The sequence below is a fragment of the Pseudomyrmex gracilis genome, unplaced genomic scaffold (genome assembly GCF_002006095.1).
Source record: "Pseudomyrmex gracilis isolate BER0280 unplaced genomic scaffold, ASM200609v1 scaffold_25, whole genome shotgun sequence".
Classification (NCBI taxonomy): Eukaryota; Metazoa; Arthropoda; class Insecta; order Hymenoptera; family Formicidae; genus Pseudomyrmex; species Pseudomyrmex gracilis.
In genome coordinates, this window is record NW_018020609.1 from 584,070 (window position 1) to 601,079 (window position 17,010).

A 17,010-nucleotide genomic window follows, 5' to 3' on the forward strand; every position below is an offset into this window, starting at 1 on the left:
GCATTGAATATTTATAGTACTGTTTGCAAAATGTGATCGCCCCGAGACGCGTTCCTTTTCTCGCTGTTCGTCTGGCATACCTTTTCCCTTTTGCGACAAAACTCCTGTGATTGTGCTCGCAGATACCGTTTCCGCGCCCTCGTACAGAGGAAAAAAAAATGAAAGAAAAAAAAAAAAAGTAAATGAGCTCCGCGAACCGAGAACGCGCGACGCGCCCATCCCGAGCACAGATACAGAGGGACGGTCGTCCTTCGTTAGCGGCAAAAAGCTAATGCGAGGTTACGCGAGATTGGAGACTCCCAATCGGCCCGGGCATTTATACGACGACAATCGATCCTGGTTTTATCTGCTGTTGACTCGATGTTAAACGAATCCGCCCCCGTTCCATGTGCCCTCCACCAGCGACAAATGGCCGTTGCTGACGTGCAACGCGCATCGGGTCCGCGAGATACAATACATATGTCGGCGAAACGTGAACCAGACCGTGTGCGCGCGCGTGTGTGTGTGTGTATGTGTGTATACATACATATGTGTGCGTGCTTTCTGTACCATACGTGCATGTCGCATGATGCAATAGCACGGTCGCGGAATTGCCACTTCAAGTAATAATTTTTTGTCCCGTTGCGACGCACACACACATGCAAGTGACACCCCGGAACGACACGTCGGCTCCCCAACCGGTTTGTTACGTTAGACGAGGCAATTTGTTGCTTCCGAGGCTTGCTCTTTCGGAACACAGAGCGAAACGGCCAAAGCGGCGGCCGATTCTCGCTTGTGTCACGGTGAGAAGTGTCCTCATGTCGAATTCGCGACGAGGCCGCTCGAATCCGTCGGTTCAAATCTACATGAACTCTACTCCCGTGTTCCGTGTTTTTACCTCTTTGCTATTTCCCTCATCGCTTCCTTTTTTATTTCAATATTTTATTCTTTTTCACGTTATAATAATCTGACACTGTTATTATCGTATTAAAAAAATAAACTAAAGCGAGACAAAGATAGAAAATAAATTCTAATTTAATTGAAGAAGATATTACAAATCAAAATAAAATATCCGGCAAAATAAAATATCAAAATAAAATATCCGGCAGTTGTTGGTGATTTCAGTATATAATTCGTGTCTCGTGTATGATTCCGATAATTATATCGATATAATTATCAAAATCACATACACGATATTGTCTAATACGGTTATCTGAATATGTAAACGGCATGTGTACAAACACGGAGGAAATTCCAATAAAGCGGTAATGTCATTGCCATTTAATGTTCGCGTAATGCTCGCGCGCGTGTGAAATCGTCGATACGAATCGGAGTAACGCGCGCGCGCGCGCGGGCTAGGTCTTATACAAGGTACAAAAGCTGCGGCATAATTCGCGGTTAAGGAACTTCGTCTTGCGGATTGCGCGCGACGACGCGGCGGATTCAAAAGCGACAATTACACCGAACTGCAACGTACGAAACAGCGCCGATGGTGTTGGCGACTGGTGTTGGTAAATCGCGCGCTAGAAACGGCGCAGCAACTGTGTGTAATAAGAGAGAACGAAGCGCCGCTTCTCTCGCGTGTATATATTCCGTGTATAGCAGTGTAACATGCCGGAATATTCATCGGCTGAGAATATGCTAAGCACTGAATTTGCGATCCCGACAACTGATCGCTGATACAACGATCCCGCAGGTTTCTCGCGATAGAATAGCAACTGATTACGGAACGGAATATAATATAACGCGCGATGGTACTACGTTCCGCGGAATATGTATGTATGTTCGCCGCGATCTTCGCCTCGTCGAGATTTCGAGGGAAAATTGGTCGTTCTTGTGCGCGCGCCAAGTGTATTAGTTCGTCATCGAGATCTTTTGATAACGTAATTTGTTTTACTCGGACAAACTCTCTCCGGTTTTTACGCGACTTTATAAATCGATGTACCGTACAATGTTGCTCCGTACTATACAATCGAATTTTTGAAATACTTGTCAGTTTTATCGTGCATTTTAAAGTCTTCTTATCTTTATAACCCCGGGATATATATCTCTTCTTGTAAAACTCGCGCAAAATTTCAGGAGCGTTTCTCGGTACGCGCGCGCAGTCGCGAATAGTAAGTGTAATCTCTCCTGCAGAAACCTAAAGAGGATTTCGACGTTTCATGGAATATTACTGCGCGATACATTTACTTGTGTAAAAATAAAAAAAATTTCCATTAAGTGAACTTCTTTTAATAATGCAAGAAGAGATAATATCACTTTGTTAAATAATTTAAATTAATTTTGCGTAATACTAATTTAATTCTTGATAGTGCAAGAATAAAGATACCGAGAAGTAATTGTAAAATTTAATCATCGCGAAAATATGTTAATACATAAAAAAAAAAAACTACATAGTAACATGTAACTTGAAATACGGCATCGAATAATCTTAATAAACTGATCACGCGTGGGGTTGCGTGTTGTGTGATTAACTTCACGAAGTAACTAACTTGCTTATTTCGAGGGTGACTCTTCATAAAACGGGTAGAGGTCGGCAAGAATTTTCTTTTCTCGAAGACATCAATTACCGTCGTCCTAGTAACGAATCGGGGAAGCTGAAAGCGTCCGTTCGACCATCCTCCCGGAACGAGTAAGGGAACTATGCGGAGAAGCGAATTCCCGAGAGGAATCGTGTCAGCCGACATTCATAAACCACACAATTGCGCGCGCGTACTTGTTCGCTAAATATTTAGCTTATTTTTACATTCTTCTCTATTTTTCGCCGCTTGTGTTTTCGAAAAAAAAATACGACGTTAGGACATTACTTATGAACGCGCAGTGGAAAGGAACCAGAAATACGGAAATAAGAGAGACGAAGAAAAAAAAAAAGAGAGACGAGCGAAAAACGGAGAAAAGATAAGGACAATGTTTATTACATGCTTCAGGAGACTTCTTTTACGACTGAAATTGGACTAGCGACTGAGTTGTAGCTGCGTCGACTTTAACGCATTCGCATATAAATGACAGCGAAGTGGAAGTCGCGAAAATAGACCAAAAACTTGAAGAAGAGAACACAGAGAATATCGTATGGTCGTTTCCTCGAGGAGGGCAGCGGAATGTGCCTCGGGAGAAAAAAAAAATGTGTGTTTGCTACCTAAATACTCAAACTATATTTTATTTACTTTCCGCCGAGAAATGTTTGAGCTTGTTGTAACTCGTTTGCCGGATATTGCGGCTGAAAGCTTTTGTACATACATACGTTTTCTTCTTTATTAGAACTCATGTACGTCTTCGGTGGTTATACGTACATAGAAGTGGCAAAGAATTGTTATTACGTTACAGACTAATTGGCCTAGATTGAGAACTCATTTTCACAGTTCGCGATGTTCATGTTCTCGATTTTGTTCTCGCGCCAACAGAAATTCCGTAGTTTTTTTTTTTTTCACGTTATCACGCAATATTACTTTTGCATCGTTTTACCGTGTCATTATTTTATGCCTCTAATGAGAGAATCTTACATAAATTACGTATTTTTCAAATAATAATCTAATATATCTTTAATAATAATTAATTATCTAATATATTTTTTCCGCGACACTGTTGATACCTGTGATTACGCAGCAACAAATATATACAAGTTACAATAATAATATATACAAGTTACAATAATAATTTTCTTTACTCACAAGTCGGGTGCGTTGTTGTTGCATCGTCATTGTATTTCAACCTGGAACACCGTCTCTCCTCCGTTTATCGAATTACCTCACTCCATCCAAGACACTCGAGTTTGGCGTCGGAAAAGCGACTGTCTCTTTCATCGCGGTATTCAACACATTCACAATTTTGTTTTTCGTCACGACCTCACGCGTTCGACACTCGCGACGCGCGTGATTTTACCAAAACAAACGAAAAACCTGAGATCATCTCGCGATGGACGGTCATAATCGAGTAATCACACGTCAATTTCAGGGCATCACTCAGCGGCATCTTGACCTCTGACTTCGCGATAAAAAAAAAGTTCGAATCTCACGCGATTTCGTTCACTGCAAATTGGCGCGCGACGAGGGAATCGAGCAACGCCGAGATCCTGCAACAATAAAACAAAAACCACAGCAACCAGCAGCATGTATTGTAAGTAATATTATTCAATCGCATCACATACTATTTGGCACAACAATTAGCCATAATTCTTATCGCATAAACTATAGTCTCGGAACAATAAAAGTGAATTTTCGCAATACACATTTTTTTAAATTACAATTTTTGATATTTGCATTACATTTTCTGTGTTATTTTCCACGTACACATATCGCTGCCGGCGAGGCGCGCGATTTTATATATCGCGGAGACCGCGTGTGTGTACGGCAATAAGGTACCGTCAGTCGGAGCAATGGAGTCTATTTATGTGCATTAAATTACGAAGCGCGGCGACGTATAAACACGCACAGTCTGCATACATGTATGATCAACAATGATCGCGAGAGAGTTGAATTGCATATCCATAGAAATATTTCCCCATTCGCTTGTGCGGCGCAAATGGAGAACGACGACGACGACGACGACGGCGGCGGCGGCGGCAGAAGATCGGAGAGCGGAGTTTCCGGAATAATATTTACCTTACAATCGGTGCTTCGTTATGAGTTCTTTGGCACTTTTGCGAAGCGCCTCGCGGACCGATGCGCTTCGATTGTCGCTCGCGCGCGCTCGTCGGGAAAATTCACTCATCGGACGCAGGCACGTATGCAAGCGTATTGTCTTCCGTACTACTATTGCGTACAACGTATATACTGCGTACAAATCGCATTTCGCACTTCAGACCGCGACAGGCCGAACGTGAAACAAAATTTCACGGCTCGTTTGCGCAGCGATAGCTTTATCTCCGACTGACACTCCGGCGCGCGTTTCGAAATTATTATTGTATTATCCCACCGTTGTTCGATACAACGCGCAATTACATATGTCCGTGCGAGGCGAAGTTGCGCCCCGATGATTGGCATGAATACGAATACCGCGGCCGATGTGTTCTTTTGCGCGAAAACCCGCGCGGTTATTTATCACGTGACGTTTTGCCGAAAATGCATCGCGCGCCGCGCGTTACGTTTACGCGAAAAATGTTTGAAATATTATGTTACGTAAAAGCTTCGGCGTGTAATATTTCGGAGAGTTGGGGAAATTTCTGCCTCTCGCCCGTCAGTCGGGAAACGAAAACGCGCCATATGCGAGATTTTAATACCCTCCGATTTGAGTCGATAAAGCCTCGTTGCGCTTTGCGCAATATTAATAAGCACGTTTTCGCCGTTATATTTATTCATGAAAGAAAAATTTCGCTACGGTTGTAAAAATCAAACGGTTTCTGTTTAACCGAGTTTTTCGCTCGAGGCACGCGGAAGGATTCTTATCCTTCGCGCGGGGAGAGAAATTTATGTTTGCATAAATTTTTCGGATCGCGTTTTACTCATCAACTTACAAGTTAACCGCGTAATCGCGATCGTAAAACATTTAATCGCTTGTACCGCATTTTTGCATGCGCCGGGGAGAGTGAGCGAGTGAGTGAGTAAGCGAGTAAGTGAGTGAATGTGAAAGAGAAAGAAAAAGAGGGGGAGGAAGGATACTTTAAACTCTTAAAGTTCACCGTTTCAAAAGTATTCGTCGAGCTTCTCCATAAAGAAAACGCGCCCGGACGCGTGGAGGAAATTCACAGGCGCGATGAAGCGGGAAAGAGCGACGAGTCCTCCCCGAACGACGCTTTGCCCGTTGAATTAGAGGATTATCACCATGCTCGGAAAAGACATTGGGAGGCGAACGAGCATTCTAATGGCGTCGCGGATACGCCACTGTTCTAGCAACCTTCCGGCCTTCCAGAATCGTAGTGAATTACGAGTAGCAGGAATTCTTAAAGCTTCTCACGTAATGAGAGTCTCCAGGATATAGGGAACGGAGCGCTTCCCGGCTTCGAAATTCATTAACGGACCCTGCCTCCTCTCTCTCCACTCCCATCACCGTCTATCCTCTTTCCTTTCTCGGTCCACCTTTTCCGTCTTATTCCCCTCCATCCTCTTTTCGCACGATCCTCTCTTCTTCTTCTTCTTCTTCTTCTTCTCTTTTTGCCCGCGCGTCTCATTTTCTCAGTCGCAAGTGTGCGAACCGCTGCACTTGCGCGCCCCATCCGGTTAATGGTATTTTTATAGGTTTACTTGTTTCTCACACACTCTTGCCGGATAGAAACGGACACGCTGATCGAGCGCGCTAATTATTTCCGGGGATAATCGCAAAAGAGTGGACACGCTCTCTCCCTCTCTTCGTTCTCTCTGCGGTCGCCACACCCGCCTGAATTACATATTATTACGCCACGACAGCGGGGAAACGAACTATTCTCTCTCTTTCTCTGCCCGCTTCTCCGCGAGCTTTACAAGTTACTTCCTGATAATTGAATTGCACATTATTGAAGCGAACTGCTCTAATTACTGCTTGCTCGAGATAAATTATGGATTGAAATAATAATTTATGCAAGAGAGAGGAAAGATAATCTTTCGCGAAAGTAGGATACATCTAGCCAGGAGATCTTCCATTTGCGTCATTTTGCTCCTCGTTAAGCGAAACACTTTGTTTACATCACGCGGTTTATTTTTACGGTGTAAACATTCTATTTTTTTTGATAAATTTCAAGCAACCATCATCGCTATTTTGATTAACAATTATTTTTCATTGTGTGTGTGTGTTTCTTCTTTCATTTATCGATAATGTGCAAGAAGACAATTTTTTTCTCCGTTAATTATGGATCTCGCAAATACGATCCGACATTATAAAGTTTTGTTTGGTGTAGCTCCCAAGTTGGAGACGCGCTGCTTCTTTGATAGACAATTTGAGTGATTTAAGACGTCGCCTGAAGTTTCGCGCGAGTTTTTGTCGCGTCACGGAGAAGCGAAAGTCATCGTCAGACACAGAAGAAGAAGAAGAAGAAGAAGAAGAAGAAGAAGCTCGTCGGTCTCGTCGCGGCTGCTCGCGCCCCCTTCGTAAATTCCATCGAGTTAACGATTTTCGAACTACGGTGGACGCGGAAGTCATTGCCTAACGATGTCAATGTTTCTGCGATCTGCTGGAGAGCAGTTAGAACTTTCTGATCGAAAATGGTTCTTCAACGGTAGTTTCAATTGGAATGAATCGGAACTTCCACTCGGAAAATGGGCCCTGATTTAACTGCGATTGCTACATTGTGTCGACTCTTTCTTTAAAAGTTTCTCCCGCTACCGATGTCCATTGATGAATTTATACTTCTATCACTTCTCAAATTACATTGCTTTCGAGCGTGATAAAATACACTACTTTCTTGTAATCGAATAAAATTGGTGCGATAAGAATTGTTTCTGCAAATTTGCACTCGTATTACAACGAGATTTTCAATTTGTTTTTGACGAGATCGCATCCGAATTACATTTTGCATATAATTTCTGTATAAAGTAAACAATTTCTTACACTTCAAGAAAATTGTGTGCATCGCCCCCCTCGAGACTCTCTTCTTTTGTGAAAATTTACGGCGTGTTTATCATCGCCGCGGCTTCTTTATCTCTATATGTATTGCGTTTTCTAGTCAACGCAATCATTTGAATACATTCTCCCGGTCGGCTTGCCGAGTGCCGATGTTGGAATTCCTTGCGTGAAATATGTATATTGTGGCTCGTATTCTTGTATGGAAATGAGAGTCTCGAAGTTCCAGAGCGAAGAGCCGCTCGCGCGGCGTGTGGCAGGTGAAAATACAATTTTTCAGCGCGACCGGGATTAAGGCGCGCGCGGAATTCGATTCAGGGATTTTGCGGAGGGAGAAACGGTGCCTTACAAAATTTCAATAAAAATTCTCATCAATCGGCGTCTCCCGGCGTCGCGGCTAAGCGTCAATTTTCGCGATCGCTTTTCAATAAATCCGAATCTCTCGTTTTGTTTGCGTTTCCCGAGCGAAGATGAGCGCGGATAAATAAAATATATTTCTTTTGTCGAAGAGATTTCACGAACTATTGTATTATAAAAGTTGAATATTAATGTTGCGCGCGCACGATACGTCTCAAAAGTAATTTTAATCTCTCTCTCTTTCTCTCCCTCTCTCTTTCTCTTTCTCTTTTAGAAGTAATAATTAATTTAACTCTTGCAAAATGAATGTGTGCGCGTCACCATTAATTCCGCCTAGCAAGAATTATTGACAATACCTGGTATACCTGGCCGGAGTTCATTCTAGTCCCCATGCAGAAAATTTAATTTCACACAGCAAGCAACCCACACAGCGCAATGCGCCGTTTACCTCGCGTGACACACGCCGTTTCAACGAGCTACGCAATTACATTACGTGTAACTATGAAGATTGTCGTGAGCGCTGTTTAATGTAATATGCCATGAAGTAATATAATTATATGGCAAACTGCATCTTCTCGCAAATTAAAAAAGCACACAATAGTCTGATAAGTAGATATAAGCATTTATATAACATATACTTGTTTATATAATGAGCGTTTTTTTCTCTTATTTTTTCCACTAAGCAAACAAAAGAAAATTAAATACGCGCACACATATGCCTCATATTTATTGAAAATGCAACTAAAGACAGACTGTTGTTTTTCATATCTCAAAAAATCTAATATGAGACATCAGAAAACGAGAAAAAAACTACGAAAGAAAGAAAGAGAAAAATATAGAAACACTATGCTAAACAAAATTAATAAAAAAAAGAATTTTGCATTTTGAATCGTACTTTTCGCGATCAAAATAGTTCTTTCAACGTGACGCAATAATATACAAGTCAAAAAGATCTCATCCGCAACTACGGACGTAAGGTTTAGGGAGCACCGAATCATTCCTTCGCACGGGAAGCAGCAGTCTCCACACATAAACGACAAGTGCTTGCTCACAGTCCATATGCTGTTCTCTCAACTTCGATCCCCAGATGACGGTATGTTTGACGGAACCGTCGTCGAAATCCGTGAGGTTGCCGCTTAAATCCGTGATATCGTAGACGCTCCTCACGTCGACCCTCCTTAGCGAGGGATGATAACTGAAACTCGTCTGGCACTCGACCCACGTATAGACACATTAGTTCGCGCGGGGATAACGTTACATATTCGGGGACGTACTCTCCAACGTACTCCCTTTGCTCGCGTTCTCACTTTAGCGAGGAAATTCACACATAGCGAGCTTGACTGCGGATTTCTAACGAGCCGCGACTGTTTACGGGGCGTCGAAGCGTAACGAAATAATTGTTGTGTTATTCCGAGGGGAGATATAGCGCGCGCCTCGAACCCCCGCCGAATGTGCGGTTATCCTTCGCGAGAGCGACCAATAATTTTCCCCGATTATATGAGAGAGCTTTGGATATGTACGCGCTCAACGAGATGTGTAGTATATGAGAGGATTTCAGTAGATTTCTGCGATTATGTTGGCCGGTGGCGCTTTGAGGACCGATTTCGCTTGCGCCAACATTCGAGATAAATTGGCTTTAACTGTTAATTTGCGTGTATGAAAATGTCGCGCAGGTGTCGATATTGTTCGCGATAATGTTGACACACGTTAGAACTTAATGCTACCACATCGGCGTGCCAAATGCTTTCGACTATTGTTACGAGAATTATACAGATGAAAATTATGTTAATCGAGTACACGATACACAGCAGATTTATAATGAAATATTGTAGTATTATAAAAACAATTACGTAGAATTATGCTGCCGTTTTAGATTTGAAATTTCGAAGTTTTATTTCTGATGTTTAAGAGCTAATGTTTGCCCGGAGCCCGAGTGGCTAACGAGAACGGTCAAAGCTTTCGCGAAAATTCCAGTTCCGTAATTAATTTAAGAGCAAACGATGAAATTACTTTCTGGTGCGGTAGCCTGTAAGGTTTTCAAGCTCAATATCTTCGTTGAGCTTTGATGAGGCATCTTAAGAAAGGTCTATCGTAACCGCCAGTTCGTTAGGTTATTGAAAGAAGAAAGATAATATTCAGAGAGAGAGAGAGAGAGAGAGAAAGCCACCATTTTCCTTAATAATTCCGCATTGAGTTTGTCGCAAATTTATCGCAAAATAGTTCATTTTCGAAACAATTTCCGAAATAACACGAGCGTGTGTAGACAAGTTATTGTTCGTTTAATTTGCAAATTTGCACAGCGTAAAGCAGAAAGTGCTCCAAATTAAATTGGCAAATTTAATATAACAGAACTATATATATATATGTGTGTGTGTGTGTGTGTGTGTGTCTATAAAAATATAGGACGCTTCAAGAAATTGTTATTTCATAACTAATAATTAAGAAAGAAAAATAAGCAGAAAAATACAGAAAATAAAATTTTTCGTTAAAAAGCAGGAACGGAGTAAATTATTTTGGTTTCGTAAAAAGTGCAATATCATCTCTCCGAGCAAACAATTTCTCTTATAATCTGTGGCGTACACGATCTAGTAATGAAAACATCTCCGAGTCTAGTTGCCCGATATTTTGCGCTTTCCGACCACGTAAAGCCGCCGGCATCTTGCATGTGTGAAACTTGCTCGCTTCTCTCCGTGCCCTTTCTCACTCGCACTTTTGTCTTTCGTTCTTCATCTTTCCGCTTTTATATTTCTTTTTCTTCCTTTTTTTCTCTCATCCTTCTCTCTTTCTCTCTCTACATATATATATACATACACATATGTGTATATATATATATATATATATATATATATCTTCTTTTCCTTCTACATGTTCCATTCTTCAGTCACTGTCTCGCGTGAGCTTTCTCGCTGCTTTTACACATTCGCGGCCATATAGTTCCATCCTTCAACCGTATTCTTTCCTTTTCTATCCAAAAACGTACATTTGCACACATGCACACACATACACGTGCTATTCCGTGCACGTGTACTACATGTACTACACGCACGTGAACACATACTAATATCAAAGTAGTTTCGGGAGTCTCCTTTGCTTCTCCGAGCAAGATTCTTCCCTTTTCCTTGGTGCTCTCTCTCTCTCTCTCTCTCTCATACGAAAGAGGAACAAAACGGGAAAAGAGGTTTCCCGACTGCGCTATTTTAGAGTCAACACGGCACCCGGCCTCAACAAGCCGACTATATGTGTGGAAGATTACCTTATTTGTTACGTCTTTCTAACAAACCACAAACATCCACTGAGGGTGGAAATGGCGGAAGAGTGGAAAGGATACTCCAGGGAGCTTCTCCGACCGACTTGGAGGGAACAATGGCGGGAGCGTGAGAATTTCGTGAATTGACGTGAATTCTGATAAAGTTTTCTATATCGCGCCACGCGAGACAAGTTACTATCGTGCTAAACAATATTTCCCAATTGTTTGCAGTGCAAATAAATTATCACTACAAAAAAATAATTGTATATATACAATTTTTTTAAAAGTATCTAGATAATATTATCTTATAGTAAGATTATTATATGCTATCAGTTAAGAGAAGACAGTTTGTGAAAACTTGATAAGCAGAACAAGACAACCGTAAAGATAGCACTTCGAGCGGTGTTTCATCTCCTTTTCGCGCTGTCCCTTTTCCAGGAGAATAACACGCGGGGAAAAGGAGCTCTCGGGATTGAAATCGGGGATGGTTATAAGGAAAGGGATAAAGGTTCGCGCGGTCCACGCCGATCCCGCTAGACGTGTCAAAGTGAATCTCTCGCAGCTTGTACGAGGATTTCCGGAACGATCGATCTGTCTCCGGAGATATATCCAGGAAATGAAATTTCTGAAGCGAAGTGCTAGAGGACGACTCTGCCAAGGGCTGCATGGGGATGCGCTTATCACGGACGGTCAGCTCCTAAGCCTATCACGTGGCTGATATCCCTTTTCGTTCGGCGGAGCGGACATTGACGGCAGAAATCGCACGAGAATTGCGCGATATGATAATTACATTATACGTTATATGTGGGAGTTGTTAGAAAATTCCATCGAACATTGATGATATCTTCCGATCTATTTTCACGCATCAAAAATAGATCTAATTTGTTTGTCAACATGAGTTTTCCAATTTTCTTCGTTCACTTTTCCAAACAACAATCTTCTTGTAGCAATTTTTTGAGTTTTAATAATAACACTCTCTTTATCAATATACGCGTGCTATTGAAGAATGAAATAGAATCTCGCCTATATTAGTTTTGCGCGAGATTAGATCTAATTTTTGATGTGTACACTGTGGAGGATAATTTGAATGGGAGAGTCTCTCAAAACACGCATCAACGTCGTTATCGAAGTCATCGCTCGATTATTTATGAAGCTACAATCTGGCGCGCCTTTGCTCCGTTATCGATTCGTCATCAGATCTCGTCCGAGATAACATAAATGTCTGAAAAGCGCTCGACAGTCGGTACCGTTCTCTCTCATACTCCATTTGTTTTCTTTGTTCTTTCGTATTGTCTCACGTTAAATTCTATTCTATTCGCGTATATAATACGTATTATACTATTGTGTGCGTATTGACTTCTCGTCGTGATGCAAAATCATATTATTCTTACGTTATAGGAATTTAGTTATTCGCTCTCTGTGGATTTATACCCCGACACCAGGATATTTGATACATATATATCTGACGCAAATTCGCTTTTATGTTGTTATACAGGATTCGAGGCATCACGCGCGAAGACTAATCGTTAATTTCGCGCAGACGTATCATCTTGACAACCACAATAAAATATCATCTCCCAGTTTAACGATATATAGGCTATTGTAATTTCCGTAGTACAGCCCCCGATATATGTATATTATTACAGCGTATGCAATAACAAACTGCGGTTTCATTTTGGAGAATTGTATTTATGTAATATCAATTTTCACATGTATATTACCGTTCTGATAACCGTGTTTCTATTATCAATTGGCATCGAAGCGCTTGATAGACATTTCTAGACCAAGTGTCCTATACTATTTTATCGTACTATTATTATTATGTTTATTCGCGGTATATACTCTTTTGCAAAAAAACGTTTTAATTTTAATTTTAAAAAGTCGATAAAATAGAGAGAGGAAGAGAGAGAGTTTTAGATTATCTTTTCTCTGTAAAATTACTAAATGATAAGAGCGCACACATAATCAAAGTAAAATCATATGACGAGAGAACGTCGTCCCCGAGGTGTTTGAAAAGCGCGCTCGTAATGCGCAATCACAAATTGAAATCAGAGTCGTGCGTGTACACGTGGGGTGAACATGCCATACACAATGCATATGCGATAATTAAACGGGGCGTGTGACCTTTTTAATGTTTCCGAGGGAAGAGGAATAGACGAGGATACATATTTCTGTCATTAGCCCGACGTCCTGCAAGATCTTGTCGACGAGGGCTGGCGACTTCATCGTCCCACGGCGGCGAGGGCGGGCGATGTTTGAAAAAGACCGCGGCGGTAATCTTGCGCGACGTTTAATCACGTTAATGGGCAAAAAGCGTTATCGCCGCGACATGCAAAGCAGCCTTCGGCTTGTCTGAAACCCCGGCTTCCGGTTTATCAGGCGCACGCGCGGAATATCACGCAATCGAATGTACAGCGAACACGCGTGTCGCGTGACCGCGCCGTCCCCTTTCCTCTCCACAACGTGCACTTACCTCATTATGAGGGTCGACGACGAAGCCGCACGCATTATATTAATGAAACTTGAATTAAGCTGATTGCGTTTCTACACCGCAGGACCGTTTCTCCCCTCTTCGTCAATGCGCATCGCCGATTGGGTTATCACCGACGCGTCGCCGCCGCGTTAATTACGGTTTTATCTCGTGAATCGCGCGATGTCCACATTCCGCTACTGCATTTCGCTCCCCAATGTGAACGTTGATCTTATTCACCGTGTAAACTGCTCGCGGATAATACACCTGCGGTCTTTCGTCTCGTGTCGCGTAACCTCATAAATAATTACAGAGATAATTTTATCAGGCGCGAATTATAGCGTCAGTTAGAGATTGACACGATAACAATTTATCATTTTTGACGAATCAAATGCAACGCTAAAACGTTCTCTTTAGTCAGTCCGCTCGGTTTTTTTTTTTTTTTTTACTAAAGTATCGCGAATTTGATACATGTTTTTATTTATTTATTTTTTTAATTGCACAAAAAGCGAGAGAATGTTTTATTTGCAAACTAATAAATTGCGGTAAAATAATGCGATGCATTCTGTTTGTGTTGCGCACAATGGGATTGCGGCGAATTCGTTGAGTGACTTAGTAATTCACCGTCATCGTCGCGCGAGCACACACAGCGAAACGCTTTTCATTCCACGCATTGATCCGTATTCGCGCTGTGGAAACTTGGAACGATACCTACTCGATGAAATAACATTCGGGTTTGAAAACAGATCACTTGTTATCATAAAATAACAGCTCACTTGTCAAGTAAACCATCGGGTATGATAAATAATCGCGGGATTTTGAATCAAATCATTAGTCGGAGCGTTTGTTTGATCGCATGCGCGCGCGTAAACAGAGATTTATCATCACTAATTCTAAATAAATAATCGAAAAAGTTCATACACAAATTTTAACTTTTTCAACGTTCTGAATGTTTTTTCATTTACGCGCACACAACGAGTTTACGCGACACCGCGACTTTTAATTTAACTTCTGAGTTTGTTCGTTACGTAAAAGATTCTCATTTTCTCCATAGTAATCAAATGACGTTATTCATACTTCGTAGCTCGCGCGCGTATAAAAGTAAATGGCGACTCTTTGTCACTTTGCGCGAGCAAATTTGAAGACAGTCGCAAGTGCTTTGCCATACCTGCGGGAGCCGTTAGGTTCTCTTCGCGGTCTGCTCGAGGCTGAGAGGAGCTCGACTTCTCGAAGTGCTTTCGAGAAAATCTTCGAAGCAAATCACCCACATCACGGGCGAAGGCAAGTTTCAACCTCCTCGTCTCACCCCGTCCTTCCCTCCCCTCCCGCCCCCCGGTATAACCTTCCCCATCCCCACCGTAATGTCCATTATTAAGTTAACCGATCCGCGTTATTGTTCGCCCCTCGACTCGCCTAATACCCACTTATCCAGCTCGAAGGGGCGGCGGAGTTCTTGCGAGGTGGTCTGGCGCTTTCAGGAAACTCTGCGGCGGTGCCTAGGAGAGCTTAGCAGACCGAGAGAATAGAAACTGGGACACACAGGTGATCCCTGGTGGTTTCCCTTGATTTTCGAAGCGAACACGCGCGCGGGCTCTCACACGAGAGAGGCGTACAAATTACGAAATTACCGCTGTATCAGCCGAGCCATTGCTGCGAGATACTTGGCAGCGAATTACCGTGCAGCCGCTATCCGCACCGGCGATAAAACTTAAACCGGATTTTACACACTCTGATAGTGTCGATCCGAATGCCATACAGATGCGGATACGACGTGAACACGTGAAGAGAAAGAGAGAGAGAGAGAAAGAAGAGAAAAAAAAAAGAAAAAGAGAGGGAGAGAGAGTCGGATCATAAAAACTTGATACACGCAAAATACAAGTAAAACGTTTCGCGCAGTTCAAGATATTTCATACGAGGGAATAAAAGTAGGAAAAGAAGAGATAACAAGAAGCGAGTTTATGAAACCTAATGACGAGATAACTGTATCAGAAATATTTTACGACTTTTGTAAAAAAAATGTATTACGCGTACGCGTCTCTTCGGATAACCCGCCTGCCTCTCTAGTGATTTACGCAACTATAAATTTTAACATCCTTCGTCCTACATTCCGCCGATCGTAGACTACGGGAGAAAGGGTCCCGGGATAAAAGGCGTCGGGAACTGCTTTTATTAGCCCGCACGATATACCCCAATTACTTCGCAATCCCTCCCTCATCGATAAAGAGCTTTACGTGCGCGGAGACCACCGCTAAGATGACATCAGACACATTTGTCTACAGCTCAGTAGTTAAAAAAAAAATCTACATCAAACAACCCGCATTTCTCTCCAAAAAAAAAAAAAATCAATGAAAGATAAGAACCGTGTAATATATTTAAAATTTTTACCATCGAACAACACGACTATTTATTGTCTTTGTGCGGTAAATTAATAAGAATATGTCGCTTAAAAAATTTTAAAAATCGCTTTTATTAATTCAAATGCGCAGCGATAAATTTAACTATTAGACGCGAGTTTATATACCGTCCGTCTACTCGGCGACAGCGCGAGCGATTATTTTTTATTGCGTGTCTACTTTGCGGTCACGTAGCGAGTGACAATTTAGATACTCCGCGCGTAGACCATTGTTGTCTAGGTGCTCGGTAGCGCCAGTGTGTATAAAGGAAGACGTGATGTTGAACGCTGTGACGCCGGGGAGGATAGCTTGGCTTCTCTGCTTGCGGGATTCACGGGAGGACTCCCACGGGCCGTGTAGAACGCGCCGCGCAGAATACGCCTGGGGAGCGCAAACGGGGAATACCCGACGGAGTAGGCGATCGATCGACACTGATACGATTTCCGATAGTCCGCTACGTTCTCTACTTAACGTCGCGCGCGACAAATTGGGAAGAAGAAGCTTACCGTCGTCGTCCCCGTCGTCACTGCCGTGCGACAACATAATGGAATTACTCGCCGGCGTTTCCAATCGCACCGCAGGCGCAGCCCCCGTACCTGTTTCTGTGGTCTCTCTCGAGCTCCTCTTCACCAGTGGAGCTTTGCGCCTCGCGGATATAACCGGCGCGCAAGGTTTTCGCCACGCTCATTGAGAATTGCTTTATCGACTACTTACGTCGCGATCGCTCCCGGGGAAAGCGTTTCGCACGAGAAAGCCCGACGCAATAAATATAACCGTAAAACTCGCGCCGCATAAAATCCGATGCGGATACATATATACATATGTGTGTGTGTGTGTATTATCCTTGTCGACGCGCGCATTTCCGGCGACCTGCACACGCGAGCTCGGCTATTGGCACGTACGACACGGGGAGATACCGAGAGAGAGAGAGAGAGAACAGCGTGAAGAGCCTAACGTGACTACATGCGTGTCACTACACTCGACAACCTCTAAAGTATCGCGCGCATATATACGCTATTTCGATTCTGCATCACGGTGGCTCGCGGTGGTGAACAAACAGAGCAATCGAATCGACCGTCAATGCGTCATAACTACGT

The 17,010-nt window shown here is 42.7% G+C and overlaps 1 protein-coding gene across 1 annotated transcript in view; it reads right to left on the reverse strand.

Moving 5' to 3' along the window:
* LOC109852190 (platelet endothelial cell adhesion molecule-like) overlaps positions 1-17,010 on the reverse strand; it is a 363,548-nt gene that overhangs the window by 166,530 nt on the left and 180,008 nt on the right. Inside the window, exon 3 of the mRNA XM_020423118.1 lies at positions 3,648-4,048. The gene's annotated coding sequence lies outside the window, so the exon portion shown is untranslated. The remainder of the gene's footprint in view (positions 1-3,647; positions 4,049-17,010) is intronic.